The sequence below is a fragment of the Triturus cristatus genome, chromosome 10 (assembly GCF_964204655.1).
Source record: "Triturus cristatus chromosome 10, aTriCri1.1, whole genome shotgun sequence".
Taxonomy (NCBI): Eukaryota; Metazoa; Chordata; class Amphibia; order Caudata; family Salamandridae; genus Triturus; species Triturus cristatus.
This window is the reverse complement of record NC_140593.1, coordinates 1,036,474,193-1,036,501,655: the sequence shown is the minus strand read 5'-3', so window position 1 is coordinate 1,036,501,655 and position 27,463 is coordinate 1,036,474,193. Positions and strand designations below refer to the sequence as shown.

Below are 27,463 nucleotides of genomic sequence, written 5' to 3'. Positions count from 1 at the left end.
TGGCGTAAAGTAACTTAGCATTTAAAAAAACGAAAAAAATAAACTGAAAAAACCATAGGTTTCACACACGTTATAGTTAGGAATTAGCATTTAAAAAACCTTGCAAATTCACTGAAAAAACCATGGGTTTCACACACGTTATAGTTAGGAATTAGCATTTAAAAAACCTTAGAAATTCAGTGAAAAAACCATAGGTTTCACACACGTTATAGTTAGGAATTAGCATTTAAAAAACCTTAGAAATTCAGTGAAAAAACCATAGGTTTCACACATGTTATAGTTAGCTGGACATTTTACTCGTAAAAAACCAATGAAATTGCCCCGTTATAGTTAGTTCAGCTAACTATAACTCGCGTGCCCGCAATGCACTGCTGATGACGTCACATATTACATCACTCATGACATGGTCAGTGACATCACTCATGACATCACTGATGACATCTCAAATGACATCACTGATGACATCACTGATGACATCATCCTTGTGATAGAGTGGCAGACCTCCTCTTCCCCTAATATAACCTTTGACACACACATTCAAAAATAGAGACTAAAATTTACAAAACAATGGACATACCAATAACAGTTACAACAACCTCTTCAGTAATTCTAAGATCCACATACACATCCACTCATTCACCAACAGTCCAATACAGTCACTCATACATGTACTCACTCATCATATGTACTCATACACCTATACATCCTGTTACACAATGCCACTCATCCATAGAGCAACTCACACACATAGTCACTCATGCTAATAAAGAATCAAACATACATTTACTTGCATATACAGTTATACACACACCACCACACTTACTTCTACGGAAACTTACACATACTTAGTCTTTTAAACAATCACTTATAGAAACACATACTTATTCATACAGGAACTCTTTCAATCTCTCACATATAATCACATATATACACCAATAGTCACATATACTAGTTTTAAACATATGTAGTTACTCATAAAGACACTATTGAGACAGTCATTCACTCACTAACACACCCATACACACACTCATCCACCCATGCAGTCCTGCACACATGCTCTGTTCAACACATACATGCACCTATGCACTACGTAATACCCCCCACCGAACCATGCAGACACTCAGACTGATACTCAAAAAACCAACTAATAACCTATATAGACACCCATGTAGCTACTCACCAACCCATGCAGCCACGTATACACAAAGTGAGAGACTGATACAGATATTTACATATTTAAACATTACTCACTAAGCCATGTATTCACTAAGATACACTTAATCAGTCAGTTATACAATCAATTTTTCAAAAACAAATCATCCATTTAGACACTTATATACCCATTTATTCTTCCATCGTCCTTGAGATATACATATATAAAACATATTTAATTTTCAGAAAAATACACATTCACTGGATGATGTCATCAGTGATGTCATTTGAGATGTCATCAGTGATGTCATGAGTGATGTCACTGACCATGTCATGAGTGATGTAATATGTGACGTCATCAGCAGTGCATTGCGGGCGCGCGAGTTATAGTTAGCTGAACTAACTATAACGGGGCAATTTCATTGGTTTTTTACGAGTAAAATGTCCAGCTAACTATAACATGTGTGAAACCTATGGTTTTTTCACTGAATTTCTAAGGTTTTTTAAATGCTAATTCCTAACTATAACGTGTGTGAAACCTATGGTTTTTTCACTGAATATATATATATATATATATTCACTGAAAAAACCATAGGTTTCACACATGTTATAGTTAGCTGGACATTTCACTCGTAAAAAAACCATTGAAATTCCCCCGTTATAGTTAGTTCAGCTAACTATAACTCGCGCGACCGCAATCCACTGCTGATGACGTCGCATATTACATCACTGTATTCACTAAGATACTGTTAATAAGTCAGTTATACAATTAATTTTACCAAACAAAACATCCATTTAGACACTTATTTACCCATTTATTCTTCCATTAACCTTTAGATATACATATATAAAAAATATTTTTTTTCAGAAAGACACATATTCACTGGATGATATCATCAGTGATGTCATCAGTGATGTCATTTGAGATGTCATCAGTGATGTCATGAGTGATGTCATGAGTGATGTAATATGAGACATTATCAGCAGTGGATTGCGGTCGCGCGAGTTATAGTTAGCTGAACTAACTATAACGGGGGAATTTCAATGGTTTTTTACGAGTGAAATGTCCAGCTAACTATAACATGTGTGAAACCTATGGTTTTTTCAGTGAATTTGCAAGGTTTTTTAAATGCTAATTCCTAACTATAACGTGTGTGAAACCTAAGGTTTTTTTAGTGAATTTGTAAGGTTTTTTAAATGCTAATTTATGTATGTATTATTATATTTCTTATATATTTATTTTACAATAAACTATCTATGTATATAGTTATAGATTGACTGTATCCTTTAATATGGAATGGCTCAGCTCTTTTATTTTGAATTTGGATAAAGTTGAACAGCATAGTTAATATCTTCTATAAACTTATAAACAGTTTAAAATGTTTTTTTTTTTTTAAGGGTTTTTTACCGTGCGCGCACCCCGCGATTTTTTGAAAAAAAATAAAATGTTTTTTTCACCCTTCGGAGTCCTTCAGGGACCCCCTGGCAAAGGCTAGGGGGTCAGGAACTCTCTACCCTGCCCCCTTTTCACGTTCTCCACCTTTCTTTTTCACTGCCACACACAAAATGGCATCCGACACTTACTGATTTCGACCGATTCGAATGTTGACTGACATCTAACCACCAATCAGAATTACGCTCGCGCACGGCACCTTGCGCGCACAGTGTGCGCATATAGATATTTATGTACTTTTAACTGCAATTTTCTCAGGAACTATTGAACAGATTGACACCATATATGCAAAAGGCACATGCCTGACCTGAGGACTACCTCTTTGCCAAATTTCAAGTAATTCTGTTCAGCCGTTCGGGCTGTACCTTCGACTAAAGGTCCTATGGGAAAATGCATGGGGAAAACGTGTTTTGGGACCCCCCTTGTTTCTCAGCCCCCGCTTGACGAATCACCCCGAGACTTTCAGGGTAGGAGCTGAGCGGAGCGCCCCATTAGTTTTGAAAATTTTGCGAGGATTCGTCAACCGGCGCCAAAGTTATTAAAAATAGAATTTTCAGATTTCCTATGGGAACTCGGTCCTAACTATATATGTGTGTAATATATGTTATATATATATATATATATATATATATATATATATATATATATATATATATACACACACACACACACGCACACACACAAAGTACCTTTGAATAAATGATCAGGTCCATCGTTCAGTGTTCTGTTCACTAAAGTTAGGTTTAAGTAACTGTGAGGCAATGTGCAGTGCTACATAAAACTCTCAGAGTAATTAAAAAAGTTGCCTTTCTTTAACGCACAAGTACAAGCAAGAAGGATCTTGTAGCTAATAAGGACATTGCTGCTGATGCCAGATATAGACTCAAATCACTACATATTCTGAAGAAGTAAAATTGATGGTTCCTCCCAGCCACAAACTTCAAGCACTCAATCTCGCAATAACAAACAACAACAAAATTAAAAACGTACCCCTAGTGAATTCCAGTGTTCTACTTTCGTATTTTTAGATCAAGCACCTTTAGGCTTCTGGCAGTCGGTCCTCCAAAATTGATGGTTCTGTTTCTGTGGTAGGAGAATTAGACCAGTGAGGGTCATAAAACAAGTAATAACATTTACATGCATAAGACACACCTTTGGGTCAGAAAGTGAAACAAGTTACTATAATGAGATTTATAACTAAATGAAAGTGTACAGATATGTCAGAAGACTATGTTTGGGTATCAGTAGGTGCGTGTTGGAGGGCTCAAGCATTGAGCGCTGATACCTAAAGTGCGCTTGATTCAAAGAATGCAAAAAGTCTTCTCTGAGGCACTAAGTGTTGCTTATGTAGAGGGAGAATAAAAAGGCAACAGGGCCTAATGTAGATCCACTTATAAAAACACAAGAGGAATGATGAACACCCAATCCAGCAGGCAGTAGTGTTTCAGGTAGGGGCCAGTGAGCGTGTCTTAGCACTGGTAAGCCCCTTTATGGAGCTCCTGTCCAGGGGACAAGCAGGAAGGGGGGCAACTCAAGTCACTTGGCCAGACCTGGCTTTAAAGGATAAGCATTGACAACCACTGCCTCACAGTCTTTCCCTCAGAGCTACAGTGCAAAGCAACAGCACAGGCAGCCCTAGATGGGACGGATGAGTGAGACCACAATAGACTCTGCTTTCTGCCTTTTTCAATGCCTCATTCAATCCATCTTCTGAGTGCACTCAATTTCTGTGTTTTTTCTAAAAAAAGAAAGGCCAATGGCTGGCCAGAGGTAAGAGCATACCTGGAAATTATTTACGCAGCTACACATTCAGCTTCCGATTGGGACTGAAAAAACAAGATCATATCACACAAGCACTTAGTCCCTTCACTGGACTCCAGGAAAAGAACAATCCGATTTTAAAATCCTGCCTCTCACCCACAGCACACACTAAAGGCTTTCACTGATTTACTTTTCCAAAATGTTTGCCACCTACCTATCAGTCAGAATATTCAGCTCTTCCAGTTAGCATCTACTGTTAACTCAACCATTTTGATACAAGCAATTTGGCAGATCCTTCCGGCAAAGTGGTCTTCCATGTGAATTAATTTACCTTTACACCTAAGAAGGGAAAATGACCATCTCAAACTTACGAGATCCTTAAAGACCTCGCTTTTCACTTTGGCTCTTGGCTACTGAAAGTTAGTCACAACTCAGACTTCCTCCTCAATGTAATTCCACCTTCCTGCCCACTTACATGCCTAAGATTGATCTGCTTTACAACAAACAAATGATGGACGGAATGCTGACAATGCAGACATTCTCCCCCAGTCAAGAGATCTGGGTTAAATCCATCGTTCTTTTGCCCACTACACCACCCCAGTTTAGACATGGCCATATGCAAATCAGTCTTGACCTTGTGCCTCATGGGAACAGTCCAGCCCGAACTGACAAGCCAGGTCTTCCCTGGACCGGAATCAAGCATCCTAGGACCGGTTTCTGGCTATCAGCCGTCATCAGCCAGGATAGCTTGACTCCAGTGGCGTAGTGAGCACGGGTCCCACGTCTGGGAATACCCATCCCACTTAGGGCGAAAAGCGTTACAACAAACAAATGATGGACGGAATGCTGACAATGCAGACATTCTCCCCCAGTCAAGAGATCTGGGTTAAATCCATCGTTCTTTTGCCCACTACACCACCCCAGTTTAGACATGGCCATATGCAAATCAGTCTTGACCCTGTGCCTCAAGGGAACAGTCCAGCCCGAACTGACAAGCCATGTCTTCCCTGGACCGGAATCAAGCATCCTAGGACCGGTTTCTGGCTATCAGCCGTCATCAGCCAGGATAGCTTGACTCCAGTGGCGTAGTGAGCACGGGTCCCACGTCTGGGAATACCCATCCCACTTAGGGCGAAAAGCGTTACAACAAACAAATGATGGACGGAATGCTGACAATGCAGACATTCTCCCCCAGTCAAGAGATCTGGGTTAAATCCATCGTTCTTTTGCCCACTACACCACCCCAGTTTAGACATGGCCATATGCAAATCAGTCTTGACCCTGTGCCTCATGGGAACAGTCCAGCCCGAACTGGCAAGCCATGTCTTCCCTGGACCGGAATCACGCATCCTAGGAACGGTTTCTGGCTATCAGCCGTCATCAGCCAGGATAGCTTGACTCCAGTGGCGTAGTGAGCACGGGTCCCACGTCTGGGAATACCCATCCCACTTAGGGCGAAAAGCGTTACAACAAACAAATGATGGACGGAATACTGACAATGCAGACATTCTCCCCCAGTCAAGAGATCTGGGTTAAATCCATCGTTCTTTTGCCCACTACACCACCCCAGTTTAGACATGGCCATATGCAAATCAGTCTTGACCCTGTGCCTCAAGGGAACAGTCCAGCCCGAACTGACAAGCCATGTCTTCCCTGGACCGGAATCAAGCATCCTAGGACCGGTTTCTGGCTATCAGCCGTCATCAGCCAGGATAGCTTGACTCCAGTGGCGTAGTGAGCACGGGTCCCACGTCTGGGAATACCCATCCCACTTAGGGCGAAAAGCGTTACAACAAACAAATGATGGACGGAATGCTGACAATGCAGACATTCTCCCCCAGTCAAGAGATCTGGGTTAAATCCATCGTTCTTTTGCCCACTACACCACCCCAGTTTAGACATGGCCATATGCAAATCAGTCTTGACCCTGTGCCTCATGGGAACAGTCCAGCCCGAACTGACTAGCCATGTCTTCCCTGGACCAGAATCAAGCATCCTAGGACCGGTTTCTGGCTATCAGCCGTCATCAGCCAGGATAGCTTGACTCCAGTGGCGTAGTGAGCAAGGGTCCCACGTCTGGGAATACCCATCCCACTTAGGGCGAAAAGCGTTACAACAAACAAATGATGGACGGAATGCTGACAATGCAGACATTCTCCCCCAGTCAAGAGATCTGGGTTAAATCCATCGTTCATTTGCCCACTACACCACCCCAGTTTAGACATGGCCATATGCAAATCAGTCTTGACCCTGTGCCTCATGGGAACAGTCCAGCCCGAACTGACAAGCCATGTCTTCCCTGGACCGGAATCACGCATCCTAGGAACGGTTTCTGGCTATCAGCCGTCATCAGCCAGGATAGCTTGACTCCAGTGGCGTAGTGAGCACGGGTCCCACGTCTGGGAATACCCATCCCACTTAGGGCGAAAAGCGTTACAACAAACAAATGATGGACGGAATGCTGACAATGCAGACATTCTCCCCCAGTCAAGAGATCTGGGTTAAATCCATCGTTCTTTTGCCCACTACACCACCCCAGTTTAGACATGGCCATATGCAAATCAGTCTTGACCCTGTGCCTCATGGGAACAGTCCAGCCCGAACTGGCAAGCCATGTCTTCCCTGGACCGGAATCAAGCATCCTAGGACCGGTTTCTGGCTATCAGCCGTCATCAGCCAGGATAGCTTGACTCCAGTGGCGTAGTGAGCACGGGTCCCACGTCTGGGAATACCCATCCCACTTAGGGCGAAAAGCGTTACAACAAACAAATGATGGACGGAATACTGACAATGCAGACATTCTCCCCCAGTCAAGAGATCTGGGTTAAATCCATCGTTCTTTTGCCCACTACACCACCCCAGTTTAGACATGGCCATATGCAAATCAGTCTTGACCCTGTGCCTCATGGGAACAGTCCAGCCCGAACTGACAAGCCATGTCTTCCCTGGACCGGAATCAAGCATCCTAGGACCGGTTTCTGGCTATCAGCCGTCATCAGCCAGGATAGCTTGACTCCAGTGGCGTAGTGAGCACGGGTCCCACGTCTGGGAATACCCATCCCACTTAGGGCGAAAAGCGTTACAACAAACAAATGATGGACGGAATGCTGACAATGCAGACATTCTCCCCCAGTCAAGAGATCTGGGTTAAATCCATCGTTCTTTTGCCCACTACACCACCCCAGTTTAGACATGGCCATATGCAAATCAGTCTTGACCCTGTGCCTCATGGGAACAGTCCAGCCCGAACTGACAAGCCATGTCTTCCCTGGACCGGAATCAAGCATCCTAGGACCGGTTTCTGGCTATCAGCCGTCATCAGCCAGGATAGCTTGACTCCAGTGGCGTAGTGAGCACGGGTCCCACGTCTGGGAATACCCATCCCACTTAGGGCGAAAAGCGTTACAACAAACAAATGATGGACGGAATGCTGACAATGCAGACATTCTCCCCCAGTCAAGAGATCTGGGTTAAATCCATCGTTCTTTTGCCCACTACACCACCCCAGTTTAGACATGGCCATATGCAAATCAGTCTTGACCCTGTGCCTCATGGGAACAGTCCAGCCCGAACTGACAAGCCATGTCTTCCCTGGACCGGAATCAAGCATCCTAGGACCGGTTTCTGGCTATCAGCCGTCATCAGCCAGGATAGCTTGACTCCAGTGGCGTAGTGAGCACGGGTCCCACGTCTGGGAATACCCATCCCACTTAGGGCGAAAAGCGTTACAACAAACAAATGATGGACGGAATGCTGACAATGCAGACATTCTCCCCCAGTCAAGAGATCTGGGTTAAATCCATCGTTCTTTTGCCCACTACACCACCCCAGTTTTGACATGGCCATATGCAAATCAGTCTTGACCCTGTGCCTCATGGGAACAGTCCAGCCCGAACTGACAAGCCATGCCTTCCCTGGACCGGAATCAAGCATCCTAGGACCGGTTTCTGGCTATCAGCCGTCATCAGCCAGGATAGCTTGACTCCAGTGGCGTAGTGAGCACGGGTCCCACGTCTGGGAATACCCATCCCACTTAGGGCGAAAAGCGTTACAACAAACAAATGATGGACGGAATACTGACAATGCAGACATTCTCCCCCAGTCAAGAGATCTGGGTTAAATCCATCGTTCTTTTGCCCACTACACCACCCCAGTTTAGACATGGCCATATGCAAATCAGTCTTGACCCTGTGCCTCATGGGAACAGTCCAGCCCGAACTGACAAGCCATGTCAGTTTGTTTGTTGTAACGCTTTTCGCCCTAAGTGGGATGGGTATTCCCAGACGTGGGACCCGTGCTCACTACGCCACTGGAGTCAAGCTATCCTGGCTGATGACGGCTGATAGCCAGAAACCGGTCCTAGGATGCTTGATTCCGGTCCAGGGAAGATATGGCTTGGCAGTTCGGGCTGGACTGTTCCCATGAGGCACAGGGTCAAGACTGATTTGCATATGGCCATGTCTAAACTGGGGTGGCGTAGTGGGCAAAAGAACAATGGATTTAACCCAGATCTCTTGACTGGGGGAGAATGTCTGCATTGTCAGCATTCCGTCCATCATTTGTTTGTTGTAACGCTTTTCGCCCTAAGTGGGATGGGTATTCCCAGACGTGGGACCCGTGCTCACTACGCCACTGGAGTCAAGCTATCCTGGCTGATGACGGCTGATAGCCAGAAACCGGTCCTAGGATGCTTGATTCCGGTCCAGGGAAGATATGGCTTGGCAGTTCGGGCTGGACTGTTCCCATGAGGCACAGGGTCAAGACTGATTTGCATATGGCCATGTCTAAACTGGGGTGGCGTAGTGGGCAAAAGAACGATGGATTTAACCCAGATCTCTTGACTGGGGGAGAATGTCTGCATTGTCAGCATTCCGTCCATCATTTGTTTGTTGTAACGCTTTTCGCCCTAAGTGGGATGGGTATTCCCAGACGTGGGACCCGTGCTCACTACGCCACTGGAGTCAAGCTATCCTGGCTGATGACGGCTGATAGCCAGAAACCGGTCCTAGGATGCTTGATTCCGGTCCAGGGAAGATATGGCTTGGCAGTTCGGGCTGGACTGTTCCCATGAGGCACAGGGTCAAGACTGATTTGCATATGGCCATGTCTAAACTGGGGTGGCGTAGTGGGCAAAAGAACAATGGATTTAACCCAGATCTCTTGACTGGGGGAGAATGTCTGCATTGTCAGCATTCCGTCCATCATTTGTTTGTTGTAACGCTTTTCGCCCTAAGTGGGATGGGTATTCCCAGACGTGGGACCCGTGCTCACTACGCCACTGGAGTCAAGCTATCCTGGCTGATGACGGCTGATAGCCAGAAACCGGTCCTAGGATGCTTGATTCCGGTCCAGGGAAGATATGGCTTGGCAGTTCGGGCTGGACTGTTCCCATGAGGCACAGGGTCAAGACTGATTTGCATATGGCCATGTCTAAACTGGGGTGGCGTAGTGGGCAAAAGAACGATGGATTTAACCCAGATCTCTTGACTGGGGGAGAATGTCTGCATTGTCAGCATTCCGTCCATCATTTGTTTGTTGTAACGCTTTTCGCCCTAAGTGGGATGGGTATTCCCAGACGTGGGACCCGTGCTCACTACGCCACTGGAGTCAAGCTATCCTGGCTGATGACGGCTGATAGCCAGAAACCGGTCCTAGGATGCTTGATTCCGGTCCAGGGAAGATATGGCTTGGCAGTTCGGGCTGGACTGTTCCCATGAGGCACAGGGTCAAGACTGATTTGCATATGGCCATGTCTAAACTGGGGTGGCGTAGTGGGCAAAAGAACGATGGATTTAACCCAGATCTCTTGACTGGGGGAGAATGTCTGCATTGTCAGCATTCCGTCCATCATTTGTTTGTTGTAACGCTTTTCGCCCTAAGTGGGATGGGTATTCCCAGACGTGGGACCCGTGCTCACTACGCCACTGGAGTCAAGCTATCCTGGCTGATGACGGCTGATAGCCAGAAACCGGTCCTAGGATGCTTGATTCCGGTCCAGGGAAGATATGGCTTGGCAGTTCGGGCTGGACTGTTCCCATGAGGCACAGGGTCAAGACTGATTTGCATATGGCCATGTCTAAACTGGGGTGGCGTAGTGGGCAAAAGAACGATGGATTTAACCCAGATCTCTTGACTGGGGGAGAATGTCTGCATTGTCAGCATTCCGCCCATCATTTGTTTGTTGTAACGCTTTTCGCCCTAAGTGGGATGGGTATTCCCAGACGTGGGACCCGTGCTCACTACGCCACTGGAGTCAAGCTATCCTGGCTGATGACGGCTGATAGCCAGAAACCGGTCCTAGGATGCTTGATTCCGGTCCAGGGAAGATATGGCTTGGCAGTTCGGGCTGGACTGTTCCCATGAGGCACAGGGTCAAGACTGATTTGCATATGGCCATGTCTAAACTGGGGTGGCGTAGTGGGCAAAAGAACGATGGATTTAACCCAGATCTCTTGACTGGGGGAGAATGTCTGCATTGTCAGCATTCCGTCCATCATTTGTTTGTTGTAAGATTGATCTGCAGCACCACAAAAGCTCCTCAGGACACTTGCTCTTCAGCAAGTCTTTGCGGCCATTTGTGTTCATGTTTGGATGACAGTTTCTTCCGGTAGATCCCATCCTTGCTGGCTGATTGCAAAGTACTTTCAGGTACTTTTAATAAGTAAATTGTTTTAACCTATTTGTTAGAGATTGGGTTACTGGTTAACTAAGGTGTGAGCCTTGGTCAAGCAGAAACCACAATCCTATTCAGGGTAAGGCACAAGCAAACCTTGATCACACCCTGGTAGCTTGGCACAGAGCAATCTGGCTTTACTTCGAGGCAATGTGTAAAGAATTTGTGCAACACTTCAAACAGCGAAACAGTGAAAACACCACACAAAAAGGATCCCACACACGAAAAGAAATATAGAGCTTAATTTAATGAATAAAACAAGACACAATTTGACAACAATCCAACTAGTAGAACTGGAGATATTGAATTTTAAAGTTTTTAGTGAGGAATAGCACAAAAAGCACAAAGCTCTATTGAAGACATCTATGTGCATCGGACCGGGACACAGTCACAAGTTCAGGCTGACTGCAATGGACCGCAGGGTGGCTACAGGGACCCAGTTAGGCCCGCTGAACAGAGTACCTTTAATCCTGGTTGTGGAGCAATGCGCAGATCTGGGTCAAAGATGCACTGCGCAGTCGAAGCGATGCAAGGTCTTGTTGCACCATTGTAGAGGATTCCGCCGACGAGACTTTAATACGAAGTCTGCTGTCAGGGATGCGGCGGGCAGCTAGCGCTGCATCGGTTCCTGGGTGGTGGATGAGCCTACCCGCCGGGGAGATGTGTCAATTCCGAGAAGAAGCATCGGGTGATGCACGTTTTTGTGACAGGCCCAATCAACTCTGCAGCGGTGATGCGTTGGTTTTGCTTGGGGATGCACCGCTCAGCCAAGGAGATGCACCAGTTCTGCTCTGAGATGCACCGTTCTGCAGAGAAGATGTATCAGTTTCACTGGCAAGCACCTTAGGCCTACTTCCCAGACTACAGAACTGGGGTGCCACCACTTGGCAGGGCAGGCTCACAGATGGCAGAGTCAAGGTACACGATGGTGGGAAGCCTGTTAAGTCCCTGAGGCTCCAGATCAGGAGGCCAGCCAACTAGCCCTTGGGGTCACTCTGGGTTTTGGGTTTATGTGATGCAGGTCCAGTCCTTCTCATCCACACAAGAGGGCAGCATGTCAGCACAGTGCAGTCCAGCACAGTGGAAGTCCTTCGGCAGCATAGAAGTCCGTATTTCTGGCAGAGTATCCACAGGTCAAGAAGTGTACAGACATGGTGGTACCCGAGGTCCTTCTTTTATACACAGTTGTGCCTTTTAAGTGGGGAGAGCTTCTAGAGGCAAACCTCTGAAATGTACAGATGCCCTGCCTTCCCTGCCCTGGCCCGATCCTAACTACAGGGGGTATGCAGCCCTTTGTTTGGAGATAGGACATAGTCTATTCGGGTGTAAGTGAGGCTGGGCCCAGCTCCTCTCTCCCATCCCGACAGTGATGGCCCACTCAGACACACCAAAACTCCCACTGAATATTGCTGTCTAGCAGGAATACACAAAGTCCAACTGCCAAATACACCCAGCCATGTGACCAAAGACTGGTACCAAATGGCTAAATCAAGAGAATGCCAACTTTCCAAAACTGCCGTTTTTAGAATTGTTATTTCAAATCTGACTTCACTATAAGATAGGATTTTAAATTAGATTTCCAGAGACACCAAACTTGAGCCAGTTAAGTTATATCTTCCCATTTGAAAATTACACTTATAAAATATAATAAGGTAATTTCAATGTTTTCCTATTAGAGATATAGGCCTTTCAGTAGTGAAAAACGAATTGAAGAGTTTTTCACTAGCAGGATATGTAAAACTTGAAAGCACATGTCCTGCTTTTTAAATACATTAGACCTTGCCCTCTGGGCTGTCATAGCCTACACTAGGAGTGACATATGCATTTAAAAGAAAGGTTTGGGCCTGGCAACAGGTTTATTTTGCCAGGAATGATGGCAGGTTCAACTGCACACATAGGCTCTCCAATGGTAGGCAAGAGACATGTTTAAAGGACTACTTAAGTGGGTGGTACAATCAGTGCTGCTGGCCCACTAGCAGCATTTAATTCACAGGCCCTAAGCACATGTAGTGCACTTTACTAGGGACTTGTGAGTACATTAAGTATGCCAATTGGGAATAAGCCAATGTTAACATATTTTAGGGAAAGAGCACAAGCACTGGTTAGCAGTGGTAACGTGTACAGAGTCCCAAGGCCAGCAAAACAGAGTCAGCAAAAACAGGTCTGAAAGCAAAAGGTTAGGGGGAAACCACACCAAGGAAGTCAGGTCCAACATTATTCCTCTCCTTGGGCACTCGTACACCCAAATGTACTTGAAGACCCCTTTAAGGGTGGAATGTAGTGCTTAAAAATAAACTGAAATAAAATAAAACTAATGAGGAATGTAGGCTGCTCTTAATATTGACAGGACTCAGGCTATAGTTCTCTGGCGAGGCCTAAGCAAGCTGAAAAGAGTCATGACTGGTTCACGTTTGGCTGGTTTCTCTCTACAGTGTTACATTGGGTGAAAAACGCCAGTGTCTGAGATTACTCCAAGCATTCCTTTCATTGAGTTGTTTGTCTAAATATTAATGCCAGAAAGATTCATACAATTTTAGTGTTAAAAAGTATTAATACTATAATAAATTTGTGAATGTCAGGTTTTGCCTAGAACGTTTCACATTTGGCCTATATAACCTCTCACTTCAGCCAGTAGACGCTTTTGTTCCAAGTCACATACTGTACGCCTTTAGCATAACCTCGTGTGTTACAACATTAGCTTGATATACTACCGTATTGTGTTCATTTGTGAGCTCTATGTACTAATGTTCCTTTCCTACCCATTCTGTAGAGCCGTTATGTACTGCTTCTATTGTCGACTTTTCTCTGCTCATGTCTCCATTGCTCCATACTGCGCATTCTTAAAAAACACTACTCTGCTTCAAGTTTGATTCAGTGCATTACACTAAATGTTTCACTGCACCGACTTCAAATGATGTTTCTTTAACAACATAACAAAGTGCACTTTTGATTTCTCACCAATACTGGCAGCGAGCTCCGTCGTGTGGGATGTTTAATTAGTGTTTCTCAACAACCTCTACCCTCTCCATTGGATGAATACATCTTTCTAATGACTTTGTTGTAGGGGCGTGCCATCGGTGGGCACTCTAGACTATAAGACTTCAAATTTTGCCCAACATGATGTACTTTTCCTAATAACCCATCACCAGATTTGGTCTGTGATGCATACTGCATCTTTATACCATAACTTCTTGTGTGTTACAATATTAGCCTCATTTGTTACAGCTTTGTGCTTATTTTAACAACCAAGAACTGGCAACCGATAGCACACATCACTTTATTCAGGAATGGGAAGAGGAAAGCCAACGTTATCAAAAACCTCCATCACCTATGTAATGACTTGGTGTAGCCCCATGCAATGTGCCTCAAATTCTAAAAATGCTTACCTGTGAGGTCTAGGTACTAATGCCCTTTAGCGTTGTATGACAACCAGAGAAGGGAAACTGCATTACTCACATTAGTATCTCATATGTAGACAATTCTGACCCTGCTTTCTCATCCATACATTCTCAAACACATCACGGGAACCAAGACCATGGGTCATACTTTTTTTTTCACCACCTGGGATTTAGTACAAACTGCCATGTTATTCTGCTAATGAGCAGAGAGGGAAATCATCCAAGGGAGCCAATCCAAAGGACATACTACTTGAAAGCAGAGGCAGTTCGAAGGCACTGCGTAACTACCCTGCCAAAGCCTGTATTCAACCTTGCAGAGGCATGTACAAATGACAGTACACTCCTCATTATGACAGAATGATAAGCGGGGCCCTTTTTAGAACATACAAGTACGTGCCTATACAATGTATGAAGCATTCATTTTATTCACTTTTCAAACATTTGATTGTACTAATGGCATAACTATATTTGCTATAATCATACAACATATAATCTGTAATAAGATAGCACATAATAAAGATTTGTAGACACAAGACTGAGTTTGTGTGTACTGATTTGTGCCCGAGGTAGGGGAGCCCCACTTACAAATACCCTGTTCAGTTTTTGGCAAGTCCAATGGATTCCCTAGACTGACCCTACCAGTGATCCAGCACGTGGTAGTAACAGCGAGACCCTTGACTGCTTTCTCCCCTCCACAAAGTCCATACGCTTAACCAATAGGCTCTGTGTACCAAGAAAGATCTACCAGGAATGACTTGTTAAATCTGGGGAAAAGCATGTGCGCCCCTGAGCTATTAGAAGTTATCTTGCATAATCATTGATTTAAAGTGATACAAAATTATAATCTGGGGAGAAGGAGGTAAATTCAACTCCTGGATACTCTTTTCGTCCCTGAGGAACTTTATAGAAGGGCTCTTCTCATTCCCCAGCCTCTCCAGTTTTTGTCAGTCTCTCTAAAACAGTTTACTACGCTGTGCATAAGTTGGAAGATTCATTGTTAATGGTTTTTCCATATTTCATCTTTTCCTTTTCAGTCTTGTAAAATTGGTCAGGTCCGAGTTTGTGCTTTGGTTTTTAAATGTCTCTTGACTAAATGGATGATCCATGCACTGCTGGTGAAAATATGGAAGTGAAGAAGGTACACCACCTGGAGGAGGACCTGGGTAGCAGTTGTACTGATGAGCATCACTCACAGATATAGGTATGAGTTCCAGCTCTTTGCAGGACAGCTGTTCATTTGTGCACACAATTTGAGGCTCTGATGTTAGGGTTGACCCAAGCAGGTCATCTAGCTGAGTGCATGCTGGGGGCATGTTGGGAGACATGCATAATATAATGAATGGGCCAGAGAACAACAGCTTCAAAAGAAGGCAGCAGACAGGAGGAAAAATAGAAACTACTTCTGTGGATTTTTGTTGCTTAATCAGAAAAGACAGGTGTAATGGGCCCTCCGTGTAAGAAATAATATTCTGAGCCACAGCAACAGCAGTCCTTCCTATATCTTCCCGTTTGTAAGCTCTGAAAAACATGCAGAGCCTCAAAAAATGCTTATTAAAAACAAATTAAATTATGCACCTCAGTTGCAATATCAATCTAAGGCCATGGAAAAGGGCAAAGGTAGCAGTGGCAACAGCTTTAAAGATCCAGCACAAGAAGCCATGGGCAAAGTACTCTAGGGGGACCAGACAGATTCATTTTCAGACTCCTCATGCGCCCTCTTTCTCTCTCACAGAATGAGAAATGAGGGAACTAAACTCTAAATTAGAGGGAAGACTCTTCTCCAGCGAGCAGATGGAGGAGCTTTCAGCGCGCCAGTTCCATTCTGGAGTTTGGAGCACCTGATGATCTTCCTAGTAATCATTAATCGGTTTATTTCGGATATAAAAATCCATAAAACCACAATAAACATCACACATGTGCCATAAGGCTAAAACAGTATACAAGATTAACAAGCATTTACAATGCAATAGGTCTCGCATTACTGATAGTTTGAGGTATTGGCGTTGCAAATAATAATGCAAGGCCAATAGCTCATACTTTCAGTAATGAAAGACCTAGTGCATTGCAAATGCTTGCGTAGTGAGCCAGGAACCAGCATTGTATGTCTCAGTGCAGTACCGCAAGCTGCTCCTAGAGGTCCCTAGTGAGCAAGGCACCAGCATTGTATGTCTTGGTGCAGTACCGCAAGGTGCTCCTAGAGGTACCTAGTTATGTACTGTATTGTAATTGCATTTATATAGTGCTTACTAACCCTGATAAGGCGTCGAAGCGCTTTTTCGGCAACTAGCACGCTACTCCGGAACCCATAAAGGATTAGTGTTTAATTAGTATAGTCAAATATGAAAGTAATTTGAGTGTTGGATAGGTTAGTCAGTTATTTGGATTCAGAAGGATAGCGGAGGGATAGAAGAGGGAAAAAGGGTTACATTTATATAGCGCTTGTTACCCCTGATGGGGTGTTGAAGCGATTTTTCGGCGAGTAGCACGCTTCTCTGGAACCCATAAAGGATTAGTGGTGAATTAGTATAGTGAAATATGAAATTTGAGAAGTGGACACGTTAGTCTATTATTTAGATTGAAAAGGATAGTGGAGAGATAGAAGAGTGAAGGATTTAAACTTTTTTTTTTTTCCTCGAGTGCGCAAGGCACCAGCACTACATGTCTCGGTGCAGTACCGCAAGCTGCTCCTAAAGGTCCCTAGTGAGCAAGGCACCAGCACTGAATGTGTCAGTGGAGTACCGCAAGCTGCTCCTAGAGGTCCGTAGTGAGCAAGGCACAAACACTGCATGTCTCGGTGCAGTACCGCAAGCTGCTCCTTGAGGTCCCTAGTGAGCAAGGCACCAGCACTGCAGACCTCTTTAGGTTACATGACTGCACCCTGCAGAAGATATGGTAAATCCACCCTAACCATAATGCATTGCATGCAAGACAGTACTACGAGTACATTAAAATTAGTAGCTTTAAAATGTGACAAGAATTATTACATTAATTTCGGATTAGGTTGTACTCTGTGTGGAGCTGATGAAGGGAAATTTATAGACAGCCTCATTTAAATGTGAGATGTTCTAGTGAGCGAGGTAACCACTGCCAGCCTAGCTTAGGACCAAGTGTGTGTCCTGCCTGAAGCCGTTTAGGAAAATAGTGCCTTGATGCTGTAATTAAAACCTAGGGAGTAACAACACATTTAACAGGGGTGTCCTCATGGGAGGTTACAAGAAGAGACAAGGCGGTACTAAGGAGGGACTGCTAAGCCTATTGACCAATTAAAACCCACCATTTACAAAGAACAGGGACAGGAGCCAATTAAAAAGATGAGCGGAAAGAGAGCAGAGCTTTATGCACATATCCTGAATACGTAGAACAAAAGGGGGGTGGGCCTGGCCCTGAATTGTTTTAATAGACGTGCTTTGATTCACGTTTGTACAAACTCATTAATTTCAGTTTGAACTGGTATTTTATTTATACCTTTTCTTTCAATTTCTTTAGTGTTTTCAGTTTATAATCAAACACAGAAAGAGACTTTACAATCTAAATACAAAAGTCCGTATGTGCATTATTAATTCACAAGACATTAGACAATAACAGTGAACTTACTTAATACAATGAAAAAATACATAAATAAGACATAAAGAAGCAAACATCCAATATTTCAATTTTCCTAAGCTGACTTTTAGCAAAGGGATCTGGATACTAATCGTAAGCTGTCTCTAAGGGCTTCTGCATCAGGTGTCAATTAAGGAAGGGGGAACAGCATGGAGCACTTTGGTGTCTTATACAGGGTACTTTCCTCTGTGCATAGACTTAATTTGCTTCATCGTTCCTCTGCGTTCCTAATACATGCCAACGCGTTTCGAGTCTCCGGCATTGAGTACAGTGACTCTCACCAGGGCTCTTGAATTGAACAACAGTGTTGCTTTTCTTATATTTGATGTTCCTCTTCGCAACTTGAAAGTTTGTATCTCCTGCTACAATGGGGCCGTTCCTGCTGGTTTCTGTGTCATTTTACATTTCTGGAACCGTTCTTAACTCGGGTCTGTTTTCTTTTCCCGGTTACTTCTGCTTCTAATGGGCCCGTATTTCTCTTGGTGCTCAAAGCGAGCGATCGCACGGTCACGTTTTCAGTGGCCGGCTTTCAAGAACAATGCACTGGATTTACAAGCACAATTGTTTGAGCAGTGCATGAACTTTGCTCTATCTTAGTCCATGGACTGCCACCGTTCACTGTGTTGTATTGCAGTCTCAAAATAAATATAACTGCATTACCCTGTCTCCACTTTACAAACTGCATGTACTATATGTAAGTCACCCCCTACAGCAGGCTTTAAAGAGGTACATATAGTAGATGCTGCTTGCATGAATAGGGCACACAGGGATTGTGCCAGGTCGGGTTTACAAAATGGTTTGCACCATTTCACGCAGCCTGCAACGTCAGTCTGCAAGCAATTTGTGTGTGGGTCCCTTAGGGTGGAATAATACATGCTGCGGCCCTTAGGGTCCATCTTTAGTACTCTTGCCCTAGATTCCAGGGGTACCATTTTCTAGGGACTTATAAGGGTGCTAAGGTCCTTGCCAATGTGTTTGACAATTGAATATGTGCCTTGTTTTAGTGAAAAAGCACTGTTATTGGGGCTGGGTTAGTGGGGACCAAGTGCACTTTCAGTCAAAAATGATCAGTACTAGGGCAAAAAGTGGGGCGGATCATGTTAAAAGGAGGCACTTTGCTACACTCGAGGCAGTCGTAAAGTAGGAAAAAAGGTTAATTTTCTCCACACCTTTCCAACTTTGACTGTGAGCTGTACTGTACAGCACACATAAAAAGTGGTAATGGGTTAAACGTTGTCAAATTATTTTGTGCTGGAATTGTACCCTTCCAGTATAAAACCTAAGCTTGAAATCACACAAACACCCTTGAACTTTGATTTAAGCATATTTGCATTGGTGCAAGGCAGCCTAAGGTACACCAGCATTAGAGAAGATCGCAACAGCACCATATGTGTGCAGAAAACAGATATGTTGTTGTCTCTCCTTTTAACACAACAGTGCAGCAACTTTGATTACTGCACGTCGTAAAAAACAGTTAATCCGCCCCTTTGTTTGTCGAGACCAAGCACTGTTAACAAATAATGTCTACTAGACGGATGAAATATGTTTCCTACACCTTGCAGTCCTCACTGTCTTAAGTAATATTTCCTGTCATTGATTTGCACACTTGTATGACTCATTACCTCTGTATAATATCTCTGTGATCTAAAGCACACAGACAGCCTACAATGGAATGAATTTCACAACAAAAATGTGAGTGAGGGGCTAAGGAAAATTTAAGGGCAGTGGGGGTTGGTAGTGAGGGAATCTGTGAAGGAGGTCAATAGGGGTAGGGATGCCAACAAAAACTATTGTACTGCACCCCACCAATGCTAAAGCCAGCACTGGCTTCAGACAGAACATTTAAACCATCCGCAGATATGATGGTTGCTTACTTCTACTTCTCAATTCACATTAGGTATTTCTTAAGTTTGGATTCCTGGGAGAATACTTTCAACTCACTTTGTTTATTCTCAAAATAGAACCAATGATGTTTATCAATGTTTTTGGCCACCGATTAGTCATCTATAAAACAAGGTATATCCATATCTTACATTCTGGTTAAACCATTACAGTACCAACAGGTAACGGGGTCATACACATTTATCTTATGGAGACATGTAGGGTATATGGAAGCTCAGTAAACTTGCCTAAAACTGGATTCTCTCGCAGTAGGTGGGGTTTGGACGGGCATCTTGGTGAAAGACCGTAGAGCTACATTCCTACTGTAACCTTCAAGCTCCGAAGTTACTTCTAGTTTGGCTTCCGTTCTCCAGGGCTCCTCTGCTTAGCTCACAGATGGCTGCCCTTCTGGCAAAATTTAACTGCTGTGCCTTCTAGAGCCCCAGTCAAGCTGGTAATGAATCAATTGATCACAGACCATCTGGTATACTACAACTTCATGGCTTAGACAAGATGAAACAGTCGCTATTTACCAAGGAGTGATATTCATGGTTCAATTCTTCAAACTAGAAAAAGGTGTTGATCCACATCGTACTTTAACCATGATTGTCTCAACGAATTTGAGGGCAAGAGGGAGAGTCTTCACTGATACAATCGGTAGGAAAAACAGAAGCACTGTGCTGCTTCAGATTTTTAGTCTCATTTGCTGTGGTCGACCAATTACTACCTAACAAAAAACAAACTAACACTGTCAAATGCAAATTACCTTGGGGGAGATGGTACTCGACTTCAGTATTAGAAAGTCAATATGTAGTGGTCTCTGGTGATAATCAGTGGCGGCTACTCTGCTAAAGCGGAGGGGTGTCGTCCCACTGATTTTTTGCAGTGAATGGCAAATAAATTAAAATGATAACAAGCATTATCATTTTCTTTTCTCCTACTTCCGCCCACAGCTTTACGTGAGGGGAGGAGTGGTAGCTCCCCCGTAATTTGCGCAATGACTGCTTGGACGGCCCTCTCGGGCTGCCCAATACAGTCTTGCGCACTTCGCATGTTCTCCATGCAGGTTGCATTACAGCCTACGTGGAGAACATGCACAGGCACCAGTCAGTATCTGAGTGCCAAAAAAACAGCGCTTAGACCAATCACAACGCTGCTTAGGCAGCATTGTGATTGGCTGACTGAATGCCTTGGTGTGCTTCCTGTAGCCAAGCAAGGGAGGACTACAGAGGAGAAATGGGCAAGGAAGGGGCAAAAATCTAAGTTTTTAAAATCTTTTTTTCATAGCCGCTTCCCCCGCGTCCTCCCCCCTACCTCACGCGTCTTCTCCCCCCTCCCACCTCCCTACCACCGATCGGTGACGGCCACCAACTGGTGATAATAATAATGATGTCATGCCAGTAGTCTCATACATCTGTTCACAGTACTGAAATGGTTTCTGTCTCTCGGTGTATACATATCCCAAAATGAACAATGGCAAATGCTAGAGACCGCAAAGAGATGCCGATATACCTAGATAGAGGGGTCAATTAAAACAAGCATTTGCAATGCAAATAGGTCTCACATTTGTGAGTTAGAGCTATTGACGTTGTAAATGGCAATGTTTTTTACCTACACGTTTTATTTTTGGAGTGAATGTATGTAGTGTGCAAAATCCCTTGGGAAGGTCCTGCACTTCGTAATAAATATATTGAAAAAGATGCAAAGTGTGGATTGTGTCAACAATTGCTTGGCACATACCTCATGGGTGAAGTGTCGCCACACATGCACACCGTGGAGCTTTACTAATGCGAAACTCAATTAAAAAAAGTAGTGCTTACAGTCTAACCAACGCGATCGGGATCGGAGCATGGGACCGAATCCCGGTATCTCTTTCATTTTCTAGACTATTTGACTCACTCTCCTGCATCTTGGTTATCCCACAAACACTGGGAGGCAATGAAGTTTGCCAAGGGGGCGGGGGGAAGGGGGGCTTCGGGGGTACATACAAATGTATTCATTGCCTAGTTGTCAAAGGTCGCCCGGTGCTATTAGTTAAAAGTGTGCAGTTTTCATTAAGATATTAAGAGTACTTTACTCGCATCTATGAGAAAATCGACATTAACTAAACACATTGCCAGAATGCGTGTCAGTTTTCACAGTGTTTTAGACAGTACTGGTTGCTTAGTTTCATTGCATTCATTTTTGTATTTACTCTTTTACACAGCATCCAAAGTAGGTTACCTAGCCCCAAAGCCCCGAGTTGTTAAATGACCCATAGAAGGGAGTGTTTTACAGTTGAGCAAATGTGTCCAAATGTAATTTTGGTGGTGTCATGGAATGATCAGCCAATGAGGTACTCGATGAGCAGGTATTTAACTACACGTTCAAAACATACGATATTGTGGCTGTTTGTTTGTACACAACCACCTCTCTGAATGTGTTTATTAACACAGAGCTCCATCTACCAGACAGTGCTCACAGAGGGGTGACTAAAGCACAGAACAAAATGTATTCATTTATCCTGAGTGTGAAGGCACCCGGAAGGCTTAGGTGCTCGCCCGGAGAGGCTAGGAATCCCAGCGCTTCTACAGACTCTGCTGTGCTCCTCTCCATCAGCAGGGCTCAGCTCAGCTCAGAATTTGCCACTTCTGCTAAGACTAGGTGAGGGGGATGAGGTTGGGACATGCAGGAGTTGCCGGCAGATTTCCAGGTTATTGAAAGTGATGATTCTGACGTGAGGCAAAGGAGACTGACTTTGTCTGTTTGTCTGCACCAGTCTATTTCTCTACCATCTACCGGGCTCACTGTCATGTATCCATTCATCTCTCTTTGTTAGAGGTGCGCAAGCCAATATATTAATTAGCAGGTAGAGCCAGCCCGAGACGAGTCAAGCGTTTACGAGCCAGTGGGCGAGCCGTGAAAATGATCGGAATGTTAATTATACAGTAAACATGATGTAAATGTGCGATAATGTCTCTTCAGAATTAAAAAAGTGCATTTCTTTAGTGCGTCACCTCAGTACACAAGAATAGCACTGAATTGAGAGGAAGTTATTAAAAGTCCTTTTTTTAAGCAGGAGTTAAAACATTGCCGCTCCTCCCGCCCGACAACAATGCCATTTGTGAACTAAGAGGCATCAGTTGCCATGCATACCTCGAATGTTGCCTAGAGTCTTATCATATTTAGAGTAACATTAAAATCTAGCTCATTAAACACGAGAAGTTTTTGTACAGCATGCATCTTGAACTCGCATATTTCAAGGTGGCAATAATAAAGATGAAAACGGAAGTGCCGGCAGGCAAGAAAATACGAACAGGAGGGGGGGTAGTGTGAGATGTCACCGACTGAGGAAGGGGGCGGTGGGTGGGGAGACAGGGAAGAAAATAGTGTTAGGAGTAAAGGGCCAATAGCTGTGGAAGGATACAAATGATGAATGAGGAGGGACTAACAACCCTCAAACCAATCGGAAGGCAGCATTTAAGACAAAAGCCAATGGGCAGAGACTGGGCGGAGATCCACGAAGCTTCCACACTACAGTATATACTGCATGGCTCGTAAAGCGATGGCAGCGCATTCGCGCTGCAACGCTAGGCGAGACCTAAAAAGCCACTTTATGCTGCAAACATGTTTTCAGGTAAATCTGTTTCCATTAACAGCTGTCAGGAATTCACAAAAGGATTCGAGATAGGTGTACATGGTATTGCTATTGCAGATTTTACCACTTGAAGAGAAAAAAAACCTGCAGTAGTAGACTCAGTGAAAAGAGTGTGGAGTGGACAGGTCAAAGCTAGGTTTGCCTTGAGAAATTGTGAACGTGCACAAATCTAAGAGCTGGTTGACCTTCACAAACTCCAATCTGACCCTTTCCCACCCTGGAAATTGTTGGAGTTTTATTCCAGCAAAGGGAAAGATTAAGTCCTCTTCTGTAGGCATAATAGAGAAAAAAAAAACATCATCATGGAGAAAATAAAGAAAAGATTAAAAAAAGGGTATCATTGCACTTTGGGCTGCATTTCCGTGGTAGGTAATAGCATACTATGTACATGTATGCACTGGGTAAATGGAAGACCAGGGACTGTTGGGACAAGAAAGTTCCCTGCATGGTGTACAGTTGTGTCCCCTTCCCTAAATACCTAAATCGGAGTACATTGAATCCTGTTTTTCACAATAAATGGACAAAGCCTCACACTAATTTAGCATGTACGCGAAAACCTAGGTTAATTCCTTGACATGAGTGCTGTCCTAGACCCAGAGAGGCACACCAAACCAAGCACATTCTCTTAAATGATAGCGGACTACCATTTCGGTCACGAGTACTAGCATGTAGAGCAGTGGTAGCAGCATTCTGTGTTCCAGTGATCATTTAGTCGTAACCAACTTTTTACCTGTGTCAAGGAAGAGGTGGCCTAAAGGCCCACTCTTGTAAAGCTCGAAAGCTAGACCCAAATCTTTGCGCTGATAGCCCAGCGAACGCGTGCCTGTAGTCCATGTGATACATGATTTGTGACTGTCGGAGAGAAGGAGGCCAGTGGGTTAAATTTTGAAAATGGCTAACCTGTTAATGTACACAAAATGTAGGTGAGGTGACTTTCCAAGACAGTAAAAGTGTATTGCTGATATTCCTGAGAATGGAGGGAAGGGAACTACACAGTGAAATGGAAAAGAGGCATCAGGCGCCCCCTTAGTAATTCAATAAGGTGGTTTAGCCACCACCTCTGTTCAGGTTGTTAATGGTCCTTTGGAAGAGGCCAGCATTTTGTCTCTCGTCCTGATTAATAACTGTCCGTTGATTAGCGGATGGAAAATATTCACATCTCTTTGTAACTCCGCTGTTGTGGGTGCTCCAGTATGCGCAGTGAGGAGTATGTGAAAGTTCGAGTCTGAAAGTCAGTTTGAGAAGGGCACATGAAAGGTGACTCAACCCAAATTGGTTCTAAAAGTGCAGACTAACAATACACATCTGCTGTCAGTAATTTTTTTATTTGATTCAGACCTCAACTGAGATCAACAAATACAGATATAAAATTATTATTATTGAGTTTATAATAATTAAGAGGGTAAAACTTTTACTTTTAAAACATACTATAAAATGGAGAAGTAACAATGTTCTATCGCCTACCCATACAACATTCAATAAAATAAAACAAAACATTCTGATTGTGCGTTTTAACTTTAGAACAGCTTCAGAAAGTTTTTTAACAACGTATACAAGTTATAGCACACAAATTCATTGACTGGAGAGTTACACAACATAATTAAATCTTGGGCCAAAAATGCATTATACTTTAATTGAATTGGAATTATATAACGTCGTTGTGCCGCTAGTATACTCGCATTAGGAGAGATTAATAAAACGTTAAGCAAATCCTGTCGGCCTCCTTTGCATAATTCACATATGCCTTTGGGGTTATTTGTACCATACCAGCTAGCTAAGAATGTTGCTAAAGGGAGTGTACCCAAACGTAAGAGTAGTATACAGCGCCTTACCCCGTGCTCTAGTTGAAAACGTAAATAGGGAGCGTAGGTTTTAAATTCTATGCTTTCAGCAAACACTTTATAATGCTTCAATTGAATGCAATGCTCTTTATCCAATTCATAGCTGATTCTAGGGCTTAAATGTTTTAAAAACAATTTCAAGTGTGCTGGGGACCACTCCTGTAAAAGTGCATTGAGAGACCTCAAAGGCTTTTAACATATTCCTATTAAAAGTATACCCAGACACTTCCTCTCTAAAAGTCTCCCGTTTTAACAGATGCTTTAAAGTGTCTAGCGCTGCATGTAATACGCCCACCAAATGATATTTGAAATTACTCTAGCAAAGATTCCCGTTACAGATAGCTCAAGACGGAGTGCTTGAACTGGTACCGAATGCAACAATTTTCGGAGTATGGTTCCTTCCTTTACTTTTATAGATTGCCATGTTTTCATTTGTGTGTATTCCATGGCATATGATAGAATCGGAGGGATTTTCATGCCATAAACCTCCAACATTGGTGTAAAATGTCTATTTCCCGTAGAGAGATACAGTCTCTGTAAAGCCCCAACGTGGGATTCTGACCTCCGACTTATGCGTTGGAGGTGGGCTGTATCTTGTAAATTAGAAGTAAAAATACAGCCCAAATAGACATACTCTTTTACTGTCTCGATCGGTTCGCCTCCTAATGACCATAAATAAGGTAAAGCTTTCTTTCTGCCACTGAAAGGGAGTGCTTTAGTTTTAGTAATATTTGGTACCAGAGAATTTTCAGTTGCGTAAGATTTAGTTCATTCAGGGTTCTTTGCAGGCCTATCGGGGTATGATCGAGTATAACTATATCATCGGCATACATTAAACACTATATGTCACCTTGTGCTAATTTAGGAGGGTAATTTTTAATTTGAGAGAGACGCCCAATAAATCGCTAATATAGATGGAGAGTAATAGGGAAGCTAATACGCATCTGCTGTCTGTGATACCTCCGTACAAGTGGGAGCTGTTAACCCACTTGTTCGAAGTGCCCCCTAAACAAGGAAGGGGTGTTTCACACTGTACTGAGATGGCCTGCTGCGTAACCAGGGCAGGTGTACGCAAGAAAGTCAGCTTCCCAGAGGTAAGGAGACATCTTGTGGAAACTGGTCAGAAGGAAGTGCTATCTCCTTGTCCTGGACTGGTGGGAGGTGGCCTGTCGGAAAGAAACGGGAAGGAGAGAGAGACATCTCTATACTAGAAGCCAATTTCCAGCAGTAGCAAGAGCTTTTGACAAACCCCCACAGCTAGGTTCTGTTCCTCAAAGATTCTTTAAAATGTGACCGGTATGTTCAGCTTTTGGAGCCCACGACCCGATCTGAAGTGAAGGATCCGTGGCACTGTCAACATGTGCCTGAGTGGCGCACTACAACAAAACATGCCAATTGCTGGTCCATGGCACTTGCTTGAAGGGTGCCCAAATAGACCCATGCTGTTGCAGGCTGCAGCACTTGCCCATGTGTGCCCGAGCATCGCTGAAGGATTGACAGTTGGCAACCATATGGCACTTGTTAAAGTGCGCCTGAATGGACTACACTGTGGTATGAGAAGATGCTGCCTCAAGGCATTGGTCTCTTGATGTGTGCTGCACTGACTGCGGCTGCTCGAGGCATTGACCGTAAGGGCACCGGATCAGATTTTGCTGTCACAGTCCAGATGTGAAATACTTAAAAGCAGTCCAACTGTTGCCACCTGCATCCGATGCCGAAAGCCTACTGCACCACCACCTTGATCCCCCCCTCCCACATGGGTAGTTTGCACTACTGAGCCGCTGACTAATCGTGAGAGGGGACCTGATCCAAAGACAGCTGCACTAGTGCCTGCCTCTGGACTCCCCTGTGCAGCCCATATTTGCCCCTAGGTCGGAGATGAAGGCTGGTGCATTTTCACTCCGAGAGAAAAGGACACAGACTGAAGTATGCGGAGGACCAGCGAAGCCAACTAGAAAGACCCACATTGGTGAAGGATCTAAGACTGACAGACTGAGAACAACTCTGGCGGGGGAAAGGGCAAGCACTACACCTGTGCACGAGACCCACACCAGAATTACCCTG

The 27,463-nt window shown here is 44.1% G+C and overlaps 1 protein-coding gene across 2 annotated transcripts in view; it reads right to left on the bottom strand.

Annotated features, from left to right (window-relative positions):
• LDAF1 (lipid droplet assembly factor 1) overlaps positions 1-27,463 on the bottom strand; it is a 136,610-nt gene that overhangs the window by 97,065 nt on the left and 12,082 nt on the right. The window contains exon 2 of one of the 2 annotated variants that reach the window (XM_085629111.1): positions 3,596-3,688. The exons of the other annotated variant lie outside the window; for it this stretch is intronic. The gene's annotated coding sequence lies outside the window, so the exon portion shown is untranslated. The remainder of the gene's footprint in view (positions 1-3,595; positions 3,689-27,463) is intronic. 2 annotated transcript variants of the gene reach the window in all.